The 15956-nt window shown below is 42.1% G+C and overlaps 1 protein-coding gene across 2 annotated transcripts in view; it reads right to left on the bottom strand.

Annotated features, from left to right (window-relative positions):
• Positions 1-15956, bottom strand: part of LINGO2 (leucine rich repeat and Ig domain containing 2) — a 958258-nt gene that overhangs the window by 410330 nt on the left and 531972 nt on the right. Inside the window, exon 4 of one of the 2 annotated variants that reach the window (XM_090038821.1) lies at positions 14076-14159. The exons of the other annotated variant lie outside the window; for it this stretch is intronic. The gene's annotated coding sequence lies outside the window, so the exon portion shown is untranslated. The remainder of the gene's footprint in view (positions 1-14075; positions 14160-15956) is intronic. 2 annotated transcript variants of the gene reach the window in all.

Below are 15956 nucleotides of genomic sequence, written 5' to 3' on the forward strand. Positions count from 1 at the left end.
ATAGGGGTAAAGGAAGGCAGCAGCGGGGCAAGAGGTGCCACTTCCTCAGGGCCAGCTCCAGAAGGTGACATAAGGCTGAGGTGCAGGGGTGGTTGGAGCCCCGTGTACGTCTGTCGGGTGCACCTGGGCAAAGAGAACCCGTCAGACGACTCCCCCACATTGACAATACTTCAAGACGTGGCAGACGAGAGCAGGGCGGTGACACGGTGAAAGAACATCCATTTTGCCCTCAGGAGTGAGCAAAGCCCGGCGGGTACAGATTTTTTGTGCATTGGCCGGGAAACGGGGGTTCAGGATACCCAAGATGCAGGCATCCGAAATGGGCTCCGCTGATTTGATGGCCCAGAGCCTACAGGCCTTAACCCAACTTGTGGGGTCACAACAGAGGTGGCTGGCCCAGCAGGGTTCAGCAGCCTTGGGGATGCCGAAGATGTCGGCAGAGGATGACCCAGAGGCTTTCATAGAGGCGTTCGAACAGCACGCCATTGCGGTGGGCTTGGATACACGGCTGTGGGCCAGTCAACTGGGGGCACTGCTAGTAGGCAAGGCCCAGGCGGCATATAAGTCCCTAAATCGGGAAGAGGCCCAAGATTATGGGGCGGTGAAAGCAGCAATACTGTACCACCTGGAGTTGAGCCCGGAACACTTCCGGCGGCTCTTTCGAGCTCATAAGGCGCCGGAAGAAAGGAGACCTCAGGTACTCCTTCAAAGGCTGCGTGATCTGTTTGGAAAGTGCGTCAACTTGTTGGCTTGTACGATGGCGACTTTGGTGGACAAGATCATCCTGGAGCAGTTCGTTAATGATTTGGACGACCAAACCCAGCAGTGGGTCCGGCAACATGCTCTGATGACATGTGAAGAGGCCTTAAAGGTGGTGGAAGCCTTTGAGACCTCGGAATGGTGCCACCCCCGGGAAGAGAGGAGAATGGCAGGGGCCATGCCGGCAGTGAGAGACACCGAGAGTAGGAAGACGGGGTATCGGTCTCAAAGCTGCGATATGGTGTGCTATCATTGTGGGAAAGAGGGCCACTTCACACATGAGTGTCCCATGCGTGGTTTGGGGAAAGGTGATATCCTGGGGATGTCCAAGGGGATGAAGGAATTCCCTAGAGATTGGAGTAGGGGAGAGCCGATGGATTGCAGCTTCGGGGCGGTGAAGGAGAGCCCCATGTGGGAGCGCCCCATGGTGCAGGCATGGGTAGAAGGCCGATTGGTACGAGCTGTGTTAGATTCAGGTTGTGCCCAGTCGGTAATTCGGGCGGACCTGTGGTCAGGTGGTGATGTTGGGCAGGAGGACTTGGTGAGGGTGTCCTGCCTTCACGGGGACACCCAAGTCCTACGCCGGGTTAGGGCCCGGGTGAAGCTGATGGAGCATCAAGAAGAGCTCGTGGTTGGGTTAGCACTGCACCTCGCATGTGAGATGCTGCTGGGGCGGGACTGGGTCCCTTTGTACGAGGTGTTAGACAGGTTATGAGATGTGGAAGTGGCATGTCGGAAGTGGAAGCCTCAGGAAGGTTGGCTCGGAGATGTGGGTAGTCAGACCGAGCTGATAGAGGAGGAGGAGGATGGTTCTGGGGAAGAATGGAGAGATACCATCAGTGGACCTCAGTTCCGCGAAGCCCAGAGAGGAGATCTGGAGTTGCAGGAACTGTGGAACAGAGTGGAGGAGGGGGACCAGCGAGCATCGACAGCGGCGGATGCTGCAAGCCACCTTGAGGTGAGAAATCTCCTTCTCTATTGGATAACCCCAGGCAGGGGGGGACGAGAACAGCGAGTCCAACTGGTGGTGCCACGGGCATGTAGATGGGCTGTTGAATTTACACTCTAAAAGTGTAGATGGGCCTTTTGCCATCATATACGTACAGAAGCTTCACACCTGGTGAAAGGTTAATCTTTATTTAAGACTGGGACAAATGTGGAAGCCCTGTTTTTAGGACCAGTCAAGGAGTATACCAAATTTAGGAAAGCACATTGCTGCACATGGATGGACTTAAATATAAACTAAAAGTAAAACTGTCACTTAACTGTTCTGCTGAATCAGCTCAGCACAATCACATCACTTTAAATGTTGAGTTGCTCTAGAGTTTTTCCACAAAATCTGGAGGAACCCTTATTCACCCCAGAATAACCAAGACCTGAGTAGTTAGGGGACTCACTTGGGATGTATAAGGCTGTGGTTCAAGTCCCTAGTCAGACTCATGAAGACTAAGGAGCTGAATTTTATTTTCCCAACATCCCAAGTGAATACTCTACTTCCTAGTGCTTTTAACCATCTACGTGAGGGTCCTCCAATTCTTCTCTCCATGCTTCTCATTTCATTTTGAAAGTTCTTGGTGTTGTCCCACCACAGAATGGGAAAAATATATGAAACTTGTGCTGAATGAAGTAACAATTTTCTATCCAGCTCTACTTAAGTGTTGTATTGAGAGTGCAGGTGGGAAGCACTACCCTGAGTCTCTGTCAAAACACAGACTCTTTAGAGAAAGAGGACTTTAGCTGCCTTTAAATATACACAAAAAAGACAAAGTGGTGGAGGAAAAGTGAGGTCTAAGAATGAAAGGGTAAATAATAGCTTGTACTTGAATGAATGAAACCTTCCACAGAAACATCAATAAAAATGTATTTGAAAGGAGGAGACTTCCAGTATTCTAAACACAACTTTAAACACCTTTCGCAATATAAAATGCATGTGTTTGATAAATATATGAGATTTATGAAGTGCTACAAGTAGACACAAACCAGAATCTATTGATCTTAAAAAAAAAAAGTGGTGCAGGACTTGAAGATAGAACTGAGTGAAAACAAGAGGCTTTGAACAGACTCATTTGAGGGAGAAATGTACTGCTTATGAATTTGTGTCAGCTGATCTTCTGAAACAATTTCATGTGTCCACTCCTATCTAGTGGCAAGCAAAGCTAACCTGGAGCGCTTTATGTTAGAATAAAACCATGCTAAATGACCATGGTTCAGCTTCCATCTACTACACTGTAGAGCCTACTCTCAAAACAGCTATGATTGATCGGAATGAGAGATAGCATGCCCTTCCCCATCTCATCCTCCTCCCATTTTAAGCCATAAATGTTTTTCATCTCTGAATACTCAGACTGCAAAAACGAACAAACTTCATTCAACTGGTTAATTAAAAGGCTCTTCATAAGGGTACAAAGCCTGTGAGCTCTAGGTTGTTAACTCTGCATAAGTCTTTTGGTGACTTATGACTCTACAGATATTTGGCAGCTTCTCTGAAGGCTCGGTGTGCACACTATAGAAGTCACTGTCATAGTTAAGGAATCCACTGCAGCACAGAGGACAAAAACCAAACAGCATTACCTTCAATAAAGACATCTACAGAAAGCCAATTCTTCAGCATCCCCATCTCCATATAGGAGTGCATAGTGTACCAGAACTGTGCAAAATGTAAGGTAGTGATGCAAGGTCTAGGTTGTTTGCTGTGATGTCAAACCCAGCTTTGACTAGGTTCCACCTATGATGCATGCTCTGTGGTTGTCAGTGGCAATGCATCTTTTGAGTATATAAGATAGAGGTGGTTGGGTTAATTTTTTTGTTTCCTTGCTTTTTAAATTGTGTGCTAAATATATATTATGAGGGCAGAAGCTGACACAGAGATACATGAAGAATTGACTCAATATTGCAGTTACAATGTATCAGGAAAAAAAATGAATTATTTCCTATAAAATGTTGCCTTTGACTAGTTCTTCCCTCTTAATTATATCAATTTTTATTGCCTTTCTCTGAACATTCCCATCATCTCCTCAGGTCCCTCCATGATATTTCTTTTTCTGACTTCTATCTTCTCTCCCCTCAAGCTGCCTTCTCTTTTTCTACTTCCTCCCATTAGGTTTTTCCCTCTTTCTACTCTTGTAACTTTCCTCAGTATCTCTTGTGCTTCCCCTCATCACCTACTTGCACAGTTTGTGTAAGTGTTAATATTCCATTCTCACTGCTCATCACCCGTCTCATCATCCCCACACTTAACTGGCAGATGAGGGAGAGAAGCTGTCCTCTCTGTATGGCACTATTGATTTTCTGTACTTCTTCTGCTTAAGGATATTCCATTAACCCCTGGAAGAGGCAACTCTGACCTGACACAAAGCTAGTGTAAGTATACAGAGGTTGACTTAAAGAGTGGAAAAGTTAAGATATTATGCAGCATCACATGAATCAGAGAAGCCCTTCACTTGATTTTTTGACAAACTGTAAACAAAAAAAACTAGAGATTTACATTAAAAAACAGGTCCCAGCTGGTGTAAAGTGGTACAGCTTCATTTAAGTCAATGGGATGATGGTGACTTATACAAGCTTGAGCATCTGGACTATAATCGATTCCCTGTCTACAAAATATGGTAAGATACTCAGTTCCAAAGAATGTCATATATTGTAATAGTGTTAGGAACAAGGCTGGCTTGTAGAAGGGCCAACCTAGTAGAGAACAGGGCCACATTCTTACTTCAGTTAAATTCAGTGGCTGAAACAGAGCTGTTCTTGGAACATCAGTTGCTACTGAACATGCACAGAGGTATCAAATTCTGGCCATGTAAATATGAAAGTTACTTTGAAGACATGCATGCATACAGTTAATATGGAGGTCTGAAATGAATTCTCCTGAATGGTTACGTTACTTTTGACCTGTGTAAGAAGGAAGACAGCAACTTAATAACATGGGGATGGCTTCTCCAAGCCCTCCTTTTGTCAAGTGGCACATAAATACCAACTCAACACAATAGGCCAGATCCTAATTTACACCTCAGCATTGACACGTGTTGGATGGTGCAGAGCCTCTATAAGTTTCATCAATACCCTTTTCACTGTTCAGCAGAACGTTAAGGAACCTTAGTACAAATAGGACACTGGCCTCAAAGGGCCCATTTTTATGAGAGGGCATCTTGACATGGATCTCAGATATAGCACTGAGTCTATAATGAGCCTGAAAATAAAATATAAAACTGTTTACTAAACACAGAAAGACAAGGGAGGTGAACAAAAATAAACCTTCATGGTATTACTTGCTGGAATAATGGCAGGGGAATGGTTTCTTCTGTGAATGGAAACTAACAATGCTGAGAATTAAATACATTTTAATATTTTGCTCTAAGAATATTAAATAGCAGAGTGAAAAAAAAAATAAACGTCCTAAAGCTTTCACTCCCAATTTGATAGTATGTATTTACACTAGGAGAATAAACAATACAGTAGAGTTAATTATTGTGTTTACTGATTAAGGGTTCCCAGCTCACCTTTCCTTTCAAATTTAGATCAGCCTGCTTAAAAATACATCGACAGCAAAAAGGCTAATGACTATAAATCACTATTACAGGTGCAAATTAAATCCTTATTATATGATGGCTGCTTCATGAATACCAACAGAAGTCCAAGGTCAGTACAAAAAAAATGTAATACTCATTTAGACAGAGAGAAAATGAAAAGAAAAGTGTTTGAATTTAGAGAGATTCTACAGTACATAGCAAAATAACATCTTAAGTGGTTATTTAGAAACATGTTCTACACATTTCTTAAATGAAAAAGGTTTGGTATTGAATGACCTGTTGCACAACATCAGTTTTAAGATCAGTGCATATTCTTTTCAGTGATTTGTCACATCATGGGGTGTTTGTTTCAAACTACTTATTTCCTGTTTGCTTTAAATGGTAATTGGCCAAATGTCTCCCTGATGCATTCCAATGGAGTCAGTCAAGTTTATACCAGGGATGAATAATTGTTTGGAACCTTGTTTTAACATTCCTATTTGGTGTTACAAATGAAGGAATTGTATCTCCAGTTGGACAAGTTAATTGCTTTTCGTTTTTTGTTTTGTGTTCTCTTAATGGATATGTTAAACTAGCAAAGACCTACTGGCCAATTTAAGGCTAGGTACAGACACCCAGAAAGCCCAAGGCAGAATCAGTCTAACCTACCTGTGTTTCTGTAAGTGGTCTAAGGGAACTGGGTATGCAGGCTGCCTGCATTGACTGAGGCCAGCAGATTCAGGGGAGGCTTCTAGCAAACCCTACCAGCTGCCACGTGCAACCAGGTGCCTGGGACACCCCTGATTAGCTGCCAGACATGGGTGAGCTCCCTCACAGCCCTGCCACATCACCTGCCAGTGACCGGCATCTGTCAGCTGCAGAGAGGCAGCAGGAAGGAGAGGAAGCGAGGCACAAGGAATCCCTGCTTGAGCCCTGGGACCTAGATATCCACATCCCCAGGCTGTGCCCCTGTACCCCATCAGGCAGCACAGACCTAACAGGAAACCCAGGAGAGCCTCTATGAGTGGGCACAGTCCTATCAAGCCTGACCTGGCCGCTGGGCAGGCACAAACAGGCTTCCCACCCTGCCATGTCATCTGTCAGCTGCAGCCAGGCAGCAGTGGGATGCCTGCTCATGGCTGCCCAGCAGCCTGGTTGGGCTCTGTTTGGCTGCTTCTGCTTGTGGGGGTTCTCCTGGGCTCTGTGTCAAGTCTGTGAGTATACCATGGAGTGCTTCATGATGGGGAGCATGGTCTGGGGACACAGGTACCCAAATCTCAGTGCCTGTGCAGGGGAAATAGATGCCACCCTCTCTGTGCCACCCCATATACCCCGCCATGCCCCACTTGCCTGCTTGCTGCTGAGAGATGGCCAGAGGCAGGAGGCATGGCTGTGGAAAGGGTCTGTGCTGACTCGGCTCTATGAGAACTCAGGGGCAGGGACCGCAGAGCGCTCAGCTAGAGTAGCTGAGTGCAGACTGAGTGCTAGCATGCCTCCCTAAGAGGGGGAGGTGGAACCAGGGAGCCACAAAGGAGCCTGGGATGTTGGCAGACAGTGACCTAACTTGAATCTATAGGGGATCTGGTACACAAGTTCGATTCACTCGTCTAACCTAAATCGATTAAGTTTGAGTGCGCATTAGTCCAGGTCATCTTAGACTCGGTTCTGCCATTTTTATTATGTGTGCTGAACTTCTGTTCTGTTTTGGGTACAGATCAATTTCTGATTGCTTATATCAGTAAAACTGTAAAGTCTGTACCTGGCCTAAATGTCACAGACCTATTGTTGTGCAGGATTGCTGTATAGTAACAAAGGATGCCTATATACGTACATGAGGCTGCTCCAATGCACTGTAATTACAATGTGCTCTTGGAGCTGCTCTGTTTAAAGCACCCTGCCCCCAGCTCCTGGAGCACATCTATAAATGTCCAAAGATTGGCCTATAGATCCTTTCCAAAGTAAACCTCTGGAAATCTTGGTCCAGTTCCCTGCTCACTGCATAGGCTGCTTATAGAAACAGCACTCAATATATGAGAACTGAAGCAAATCATTTAGGATCAGGCCTTCAGAAGAGTTTTAAGCATTCAGCAGCTCCCATTTTAATACCTATTGCCAGATTTTTAAATAAAAATAAGCACCCAATAGGCTGAAGTCATTTGACTATCTGGCCATATCTCTTCCATCCCCCACACTGTCCAACCATGCATTAAAACCTCTTTGATATTTCCACAACTGAATCCATCATGTATTTCTTTCCTCTTAACTTAAATTCCATTAAGACAGCAAGCAAGTCTCTTTCCCTTTATCTGGCTTTTCTCTCTCTTTCTGCTTTCACTTCCATTTTAAATGCAAATATTAAATGTCTGTGATATAAGCTAGGTTTTTTATTTTCCCTCATGCTGTTAATTGCATACTGCTACTGTTCTAAAAGTTCCTCCCTGTAGAGGAAATCTATGATTTCCACCAGGGTTCCTAGTCTGGCAAAATAAACATATTGAACAAGAAAGTTTCTTGACCTTCAAGTTGCTGCTTTGACTTCCTTTTTAATTATTGTTCTTTATCCATACTACCAGGCCTTTCTTGACAAGGACACTTCCAGTCTTTTACTTTAAGAGGAGGCACCTGGCTTTTTAGATCAATTAGCTACCCTCAATGTCTACCTCTCCAAAGGTCACTCAAGCTGTGCAAAATGCTTTTCTATAGACTCATATCAATATGAACACAAACTGTTGCTGGTTCAAATTTTACAAAGCTCCTCTGAGCATAAGGTCAATTAGTTTCCCCTCACCCTGTACCATCAGGTCCTTCTACTTAATATTAACTGAACGCTATTATGTCAAGAAACAGATAAACAGTATCACAGGGTGCAACTACATGTGTGATTTAATGTGCATTAAAGCATCATTAAAAGTGCTCTTTAGCTAATCTGCATTAAAATAAGCTAATGAACATTTTTCCAGTACCTCACAAAACACTTTTACACATGCTCTGGGGGTGGGGGATGGCCCTTTAATTACAGTGGCTCCAACAGCCAGTGTAATTAAAGTGCCACAGTGTGTCAAGTATCAGCATCATGTTTCCACACTTAAAAATGGCAATGGGGGCACTTGAACTAAAGCTTGTTCTATGAGTTTTAGTTCAAGTGTAGCTGATGTTTGTTTTAAGCATGGGGATGCTAATGCACGAGATGCAGGAAGCTGCTGGAGCACACCAACTGCCATGCTTTAGCAGACTCGATTAATCTGCATTGGAGCAGATTAATCGAGTCTGCTCCAATGTGCTGGAATTCCAGCACATCAGAGCAGCCTTGCTGCTCATGTATAGACACAAAGAAGTACTAGATTTAATGAGTATTACCTAAAGTGTGTTAATGAATATGTAGAAGTGCCCACAGATTATTTATCCCACTGCAGTTAATCCACTGAATATATTATGGCCTGGATTATGCCTGTAGTTACGAGATGGAAGCATGTGTCTCAGATTTCCATACAAGTCAAAATTCAAAACTGCTCATTCTTCACCAAAGGAGCAAGGAGCTCTAGAGCTCTGATCTCAGCTGCAACTGCATTCCTATGGCGACTTACTAAATTCTTTTTCCCTCAATTTCCCTATTTCTAAAAGGGGACACTCTCCCACCTCAGAGAAATGCTGCCACTTTTCTTCAAGCATAGTGTTCTGTACTACCAGCACACTCACAGAATTTAATGGGGCACTAAGAGTGGCTACTTACCTCCCCCAGACCTTAGGAGAGGGACAATTTTATCTCTGGACTTCACCCGAGTGCAGCAGCCTGACCTCTCCTCCTTCAGCACTTCCTGGTGAAGTTTGTAAGTCTTCTTATAGCTATGGCTCCACTCTCACTAGTGGGCTATCAATTCCAGCTGGCCTCCAGCCTGGCACACTATTATTTCCTGACGGCCTGAAAGTGGGTGCCAAAACCTTGAGGGACTGAGTCCTTCCTTATTGGAGCTTATATGTTCTTATGACAAAATATGGCCTTATGTCTGTATTAATAGCATAATGAACTGGCTATTCTGCATGGTTATTGGTGCCTTCTACTGGAGTGAATTAATACCACTCAGGTTGTTAAACAGCATCTCTATTCAGATTTTAGCTAACAGTTTTCCCTTCAGCTTGAGCTAGACCTAGAAGACTTACATTCTTAATCTTTGTGAAGTTCTCTGTGGCCATGCAGATCACAATGTTCCTACTTGCCCATATACTTCTGACAGTTTTACAAATATTTCTAACATGATAGGGCCCAAGTGGAGGGCACTGTCTGACAAACATCAGGGACATTGGAAAAATGAGGGACTTATAACAAAAACGTTTATGCAGGAAACTCAAAAGGTCTGTGGTAATTTTCCCTTGGAGGAATATACTGTCGATACAACTTTAAATCCACAAATCTTTATTTTGAATGTAAAGCATTTTTAACTTAATCTAAATTATATCCCTTGAAAAGAGGTATGCGTTTCCAAGCCATGCTGTTATGTTTGCTTATAGGAAAAAAAAAACATAAAGGAAGTGACCAAGTGTTAATATAGAAGCCATTTTCCCCACAAGAGCAAGATTTACACTAGTGCATTTTGGCTGAGGTTGTTAAAACCCCAAACGCGTGCATCTTTTCCATTTTTTTCCTGTTGAAATTACAGTACATTTGAGGGGAAAAAAGGTTACCTGAAGAACAATAATGTTTTCCCATTTTACTGCAAAAAGAACATAATGTAAAATATAACAAATAGTTAGTATGAACCATCTTAAAAACTGCAGAGCTGTTAAGTTCAAATGTGCAAGTTTTCTACAAAATAATCTTCACATAGTACATTCAAATTGCTTTTCTTAAACTCTGAACCTAGGCTACATGTCATGTAGCTAGAGTACTTCCTGAGACCTTAAATGAATTATCTAATAACAAACATGTTATAGAATACATAGGAAGAATATTTCTAAGCCAATCTGCAAACAGAAATGCATTGGGGTAGTAACCAGTTTAGTTAATACTGATGCAAAAAGCTGTGTGGAAACTCTTATTTCACCTTAAACTAGTCTTATTTTAAAGTCAGCTTAACTCGTTTAGAAGCAAACCAAAATCACAACTTCTAAAACTGAAATAAATGGGAGCAAAGGGAGATTCATCAGTTTTACTAAACCCATGCAAATCTGTGTGAACGCAAGGCCTACCATCTGCTGTGCAATAAGCTATGCAGGCCACTTCCCTCAGGCCAGGGACTGTGGAAATGCCTCATTAAGGCTGAAAATCACACTTTCAGCTGAAATGACTGCCTCTAGTGAGGTGCCTTCAGTTAGAGAAACGGGTAGAAAATTTAGAGTTTTGGATAGAAGGGACATGAAAAATGGGAAAATGGTACTCTCTAAATCAGTACAGGTTTGAGACCATTCCATCATAAATGGAAATTGGCAAGCCAGGATCAGTCTGATTTGCAAAGGACTGGGTGTGGCTGGAAATATTTTTTCCCAATATAAAATGGAATAAATGGCAAAAGTCCTGTTCACCCTCCAAAAAGCTAGGAAAACTAGGGAAGGATTTGGGTAAAGGCAAATTATTTGGATTATTTTTTTTTAGAGTATAATTGTTCCTGTTACATGCAGCGCAGAGGAATGATCACTGCACAGCTATACTGCACTAAGAGGGAATCATAAGAAGTATTTTGGAATAAAGTCTGCCATTCACAGAATTCTAGCTATACCCATTACTGCCTATTGTTATTACTAACTCTAATAATTATTTACCAAAATTATTTATTTGTAATTGTGCTAAAAGGTTATGTTGTTTTGTAGTTTCTAAAATGCATGAAAATATGAAAGGGTAATGACTTACCGTGTTGTTCTGTTTTTCTGAGGACAGTATCTGCACAGGATTTTCACTTCTGGCTCTCAGTTCCTTAGTGCAAGGCTGACAGAACTCCCTTAGCTCTTATTTTTGTTTTACCCTTGAGGGCAGCAGTAGCTACTGTGCCACTTCTGCCAAGTATAAGTGCTCTCCTCTGAATGTTGCAGTCAGTTCCTTCTCATTTTCTGTGAAATAAGTTCCCAGAAGGATAAGCCAATTCAAGATCAACAGAAAAAAGGAAACCCTGAAATAACTCAAAAAGGGAACTTCCAAATTCCAAAGGAGAAATAGATGTGTGAGTGGGAATCCTACAAACTGATCTCTTCTGAGAAACAGCGTTAGAAGGGAAGTATTTTCCAAGGATATCATCTATGCTGTATACTCACCAGAGGAAACATGGCACTTCTGTCTCACCACAGGATGCTGGTGGTGGCACAGGGGGCAGGACAGTGGCAGTTTCCCTACCTGCCTCCCAGCCAATTTGTTGATGGGGCTAGTTCCTGGTTACCCACTCTAGTTATGGCCTTTCTGGGGAGCAAGATGCTTTTAGGAAGACCCAGCATCTAGGAAATAGAAAAGGTGTATGTACAACTGCAGCCAGCAAGAAATACAAAAGTTCAAGCAGGTGGACAAAGGATGTTTTTTCTTCTTTTCCCCCCCAAAAAATTATATATCTGAAAGAGAAGCAGGAAATTGGGGGATCAAGACCTGAATTTGCACTGAAAGCAGGGGCCATGTATAGGTTTTATTGCACTGAACACCTCACTGCCAGCTGACACAGGGGAGGATGAATGCTTCCAACCTGGTTCTGTGACTTTTATTGCCTCCTAGTCACGTGCAATTATATGAGACAGAAGAATCGCCACCTCGTTCAATACAGAAATACCATAGAAGACCATCTAGGGATCTTCATACAAAGCTGTCAGGAGTCATGGGATATGACTAGAACAGGCAGAGTACTTCAGTTGTGATCTCTGTTCCCCACTCCTCTTCAACAGGGGGACAAGGGATGAGTCAGTGCCCTTGCTAGTGCTGTTTTCTCTCAGCACTCCAGGTAGATTTGCACCATGCTGAACAGACTCTCTCTGGGAGACATGAAAGAGTTCCTTTTGATTAATGGTGTTGCCAGTTTCTAGGTGCACGTGGCACCTGGTGTCTAACACTGGAGCAGTCAATGAACATGGTGGTTGGCATTAGTCATTTTTCTGACAGGCTTTTGGGATTTGAATCTACTGAGTTCTCTCCGTTTCTCTACAGATACTATGCTGATAAAGGCAAAACATGCAGAAGAACTGAAAAGGAATTTGGGATTCACCAACATCAATATTCACTAAAGGACATGCTTCTGTAAGGCTGTCTGAGTGAGACCTAAGTGCCAATATAATCAAAGAGGCTACACTGAGAAAAGCTGGTTTCAAACTCTGGACCTGGTACTATTTGAAAACAAGGCTTAAACACAACTGTCTGAATCAGGCACCAAAATGGTGGGGGCAAATGCTCCAAAATTTGGTTGATTTCAGCAGATATAAATGGAAGACAGGCTTTTATGAAAAGCTGCTTCAGCAATGCAGCATCAGATCCTGGTACAAGAATCACAGTAGGGTGAGTACAGAACAGTCGCTGCACAGGAAATGCCTCCCTAAACAGACATAGCAAGGACAACAAGTAGGTTATTAGGAGGGCAACATTTATGCTTGGCAGAGAATGATGGCTGACAGCCAGCAGGGATTCTGACCAACAGCACACTCACCCAAAGTTGTGGACCATAAAGATGAAAAGGAGCAAGAGAGTTCTGCCAGGTTTTTGTTAAGGAAACAAGAGGCCTAGCAGATGTTACCTTTATCGATGTAATATTTAGGACCCTGCTAAATCGTTGACGGTAGAGGAGTTGCTGTCCTTATTGCTAACAGAGCCCTTACGTTCCTTTACTTTGATCTATGCCTATGTCTACTATAACAGAGTCATACACACAGACTCATCTGATCTGTCACCCTTATCCTACAACTCATATTTTTTAGCAGGCCTTCTCACAAAATGTTAGATTCTCTTTTTACCAACAATATGATGTTGGTAAAAAGGGCAGGGCAAGTGAAAGTGAAGTTGACAGAGGTTTACAGGCACAGGATTGAACATCTGCTGGCTGACACCTTTGCCATTTTTGTGTATCCCTTTTAGACGGAAAGGAATGCCACCTGTGCGTCCCATGGTCCAATGCCCTGATACTAGCTGTTTCATATTATAAGGAACAAAATTCCAATTCATTAGCTTGCTACATCCTCTCCACTTTCTCTTTTAATTTCTTCAGCTTTCTTAGAACTTCCCAATACTACACCTTTTTAGCTAGAAGTTGCATATATAACTGTAACATGAGTTCAGAACTAGAATGAAACAGCAGTCTTTTCTTCTACAATCCATTGGAAGTTTTGTGACAGTGCTCCCCACACTCACCAAATACATCATAAAACAGCAGTTCATAAATAACTTCTCATTTTCCAGTTTAACCTAATGCAAAATTTAAGTTCATACTAGAAATTGTTGGGGACTTTTTAAAAAGGCTAATATCAATATGAAACAGTTTAATTTACCCTAAACGGCATTTTTTCCACAGGTTTTTGTTCAACTTCTCCCATCCTAGATTAGGATAAGAATTTTCTGATAGCTTGAGAAAAGTTTGCAAAGAAAACCATTTTCCTGATCAAATCAACTTCTTTCTCTAACTGGGCAAGGAACTAAAAGTCAATTCTATAAATGAATCTCTACATAGTAGCTGAGCTAGCAGTCAAACCAGAATATTTATATTTTGTTATAATGGAGGCCAGTATTTTTGTCAAGGATAAAATAGAAATCTGACACTACTGGGAAAGAAATAATTATAACTACTAAGAGGTTGCTTTAAGCCTAAGTGAGACTGATGGTGTAAAAAAATCACCATCAGCAAAACAGTAATAGGAACCTACCAAATTGAAACTGTGCATCACACATCCTTCTGGTAGAGTTCTTCCTCTTCTTCAGAGTTGTAGAATATACATCTTCTTATCAGCCTGATTAAAAATAAAAAAAGGATGGCATTCAAATCTTTAGAGAAAATAACTTGGGTATCTGGGTCAGAAATCTTTTGGTGCATTAAAATAACATCTCATGTTGTTCTTTCATTATTTTTAAATTTGTGAGATGGAGTACATAGCGCATCTTAAGAAGTGCCCTTAAGCACTCGTCAAATAGTAAAGTGCAATTTGTTAAAGTTACATAATATGCCTCCTTAGCTGTCCTTCCTTTACCAATTTTATGAAATAATAAGGGAAGCTTCAGAACTTTTGTACTCTTAAACAGCAAATGGTGAGACCTGACATTTTATGTATGGATATAAATTATGAGAACAAATGTGAACTTGGATGTCCCAGTTCTTTTCTATACCTTACAAGCTCTTATTCTTGTTTTGTACCTTCTGAATAAGGACCCTTCATTCTGAGGAAGGACTTTGAAAACAGATGACTCTCTGGATATTTACAGGGGTGTAGGTTGTAGCCGTGTTGGTCTAAGGACACAGGCAGACAAGGTTCTTTGGGTGAGTCTGATATCTTTTATTAGACCAACTTAAATAGTTGGAAAATACATTTTTTAACACCAACTGCTGAAACTTCCTCAGCCTGATGAAGGGTTTTTGAACCTGAAAGCTTGCTTAAAACTGTTTTCCTACTATTTAAGTTGGTTTAATAAAAGGTATCAGTTTCACCCAAAGAACCTTGTATACACACATTCAAATAATCTGAGAGAATTTTTTGAGGTTTATTTTCCTGGTAGAAAAACTTACTCAGAGTCACTTGTACAGATATTTGTATGCTGAAGCCCTGAAGTGTGGAGAGCTTATAGTGCTGGCTCTGTGTAGCTGGAGGGGATGGGGCAGGTGGCCCCATGCATACATCTCAGCAGCGCTCTATAAGTCCCCTTAGTCTGCCTAGTGACAGATGGTAGCACTGCACCAGGCAACCCTGATTGGCTGACCCAGATTGCCCATGCTCAGCTTGTGTTTCTCCACAGGACACAATGTGGGGGATTATGAAGGCGGGGTGTTCTCCCTTTTGGAACAGCAGAGCCCAGACAGCAACACGCTATCTCCCTGGGTGTGAGGTATGTGTGTGGGTGGGGGTGGGGGGAGAGATTTTGGGGTCTATATTCTATTCTGAGAAATGCCAGGATGTAAAGACAGTCTCTGTCCCAGAAGAAACTCTCTTGGGACAGATTAACCCTAGTTATTCCCAGGTTATTTTTCTCCTGAAATGGCCATTTCTATTCTGGGATAAAAAGGCTTAGAGTTTGATCAACTATAAAAAACCCCAAAACATTGGGGGGGCTGAAATTTGAGGAAGGAGATTGCTTGCTAAAAATCCTTGGCCTTTTGGGAATATTCCATTTTTATTCCCATTTTCTTGATAGTTAAAATTATACCATACTAAGGGTTAAAGATTCAAGTATTTCCATAGAAAGTCAGAAGGAGCTTCCACGTATGTATCTGGAGCAGCAGCTGCCTCCAATTTTTTTACAAATGTAAGCATGCTCTTAAGCAGAGAAAGTAAAAGATATATATTACAAAGCTTCTAAAAAATGATTAGCAATTACAGGCATCTCTGCTTTTGGATGCCCCTTTTTCTTGTAAGAACATGGTTTTTAGAATTTATAGGGTGGACAAAATCCAACCTCCAGTTGGTCACCCAAATAACAAGCTATCCCAAATTACTGGCCACTTTTCAAAACCCCAGCCAATATGATTTTCCAGAGTGATCTGAGGATCTGTTTAAAGGTGCTTAGCATATTAAATGGAAAAGATGTGTTAACTTTAA

Source organism: Crocodylus siamensis, chromosome 3, assembly GCF_052110815.1.
Source record: "Crocodylus siamensis isolate JL-2025a chromosome 3, ASM5211081v1, whole genome shotgun sequence".
In the NCBI taxonomy this organism is placed as follows: domain Eukaryota; kingdom Metazoa; phylum Chordata; order Crocodylia; family Crocodylidae; genus Crocodylus; species Crocodylus siamensis.